At 29.2% G+C, this 1,588-nt stretch overlaps 1 pseudogene; it reads left to right on the top strand.

Annotated features, from left to right (window-relative positions):
• Positions 1-1,588, top strand: part of LOC100775260 (disease resistance protein RML1A-like) — a 13,260-nt pseudogene that overhangs the window by 8,269 nt on the left and 3,403 nt on the right.

The following is a 1,588-nucleotide window of genomic DNA, read 5'->3' as shown; positions in this document are numbered from 1 at the left end:
ATATCATCACATTTTGGATGTAAATCAATGATAGAGATCTTTCATAAAACTTTTGAAGTTCCAAGGATCAAACGAGAAGTAAAATTTTTTCAAAGATCAGTTACAAAATTCGAGTATATTTCCTGTATCTCTTGCATATTTAAACCTATCTTTAGTGTTCAAATTTTTATATTGTGTAATTTAGTCGTTAAACTTTTCATAAAAAAAAAAAAAAAGAAGCTTAGTTTAGTTCCTCCACACAACCTACAGTTAAAAAACAAGCAAATATTGAGGAGTGATCCAAAGGACTAAAAATATTTTTTTTATAAAGTTCAAAAGGACTAAAAATATGCAAGATTCAATTAAAGCATAGGGATCTTAATATAATTAACATGAGACCTTAATATAACACTTGTCAAATTGTTAATAAAAATAAGGATATTTTTAGTCCACCTAAAATTTTAAATTTTTGTTTTTAGTCCTTATAAAATTATTTACCTTTTTAGTTCCTCATTTATTTTTATCCATCAATATGAGTCCTTGAGGATTATTTTTTTGTCTATTTTTATTTCAGGGACCAATACTATGAATGAAAATAAATGATAGACTAAAAATGGTAAAACAAAAATTATAGGACTACATCAAAAATATAAAAATTAGAAGAAATAAAAACATAATTAACTCTAAAAATAATAACATATTTTCATAAATAAGTAATATATTTGAGATGTTGCTTTGATTACAACTTAGTTTTTTTTCTTTTGAAAAATTTTAATGTTTGTTTTAACAAACCAAAGGATGGAGCAGCAAAGGCAATGTCAAACGATATTCCTCGCATAAAGTATGATGTTTTTGTAAGCTTTAGGGGCTCGGACATCCGCCTCGGTTTTCTTAGCCATTTGAGTAAGGCTTTTCATCAAAAGCAAATACATGCCTTTGTTGACGATAAACTTCAGAGAGGAGATGAAATATCACAATCACTTCTAGAAGCAATTGAAGGATCATCTATTTCATTGATTATATTCTCTGAAGACTATGCTTCTTCACGTTGGTGTTTGGAAGAACTTGTGAAAATAGTTGAGTGCAGAGAAGAGTATGGACAGATTGTAATACCGGTATTTTACAATGTAGATCCTACTAATGTTCGGCATCAAAAGGGAAGTTTTGAAACAGCACTTGCTGAACATGAAAAAAAGTATGATTTGCCTATAGTGCGAATGTGGAGACGTGCTCTGAAAAATTCTGCTAATTTAGCAGGAATTAATTCAACAAATTTTCGGTAAGATATTCTTTTCTCCATAAAATTGTTCAAATGTTCTAGCTGTTTGTGTTATGTAGCTACATGCATATTATATATCACAATTTGTTTGCTTAAATAGTAAAAAGAAACAACTCTTATTCTCTATAGATTTTCTCTACCAGAATGTATGTTTTCTTAGTTGTCACTTTCACATATTTTAGTGAATGCCACAACTAGATCGTACTAGGATTAATTTAGTTCAGATAACTGATGCTTTGTTGGCGCGCCCATCGAATTTAGGGGTTAAGGAAGACTCAAGTAATATAATTAAATGGTTCAAGTCATCCTTTCTACTTTGGTGTACTTGAC

This window comes from Glycine max, chromosome 3 (assembly GCF_000004515.6).
Source record: "Glycine max cultivar Williams 82 chromosome 3, Glycine_max_v4.0, whole genome shotgun sequence".
Classification (NCBI taxonomy): Eukaryota; Viridiplantae; Streptophyta; class Magnoliopsida; order Fabales; family Fabaceae; genus Glycine; species Glycine max.
This window is presented reverse-complemented; position numbering and strand designations above follow the sequence as displayed.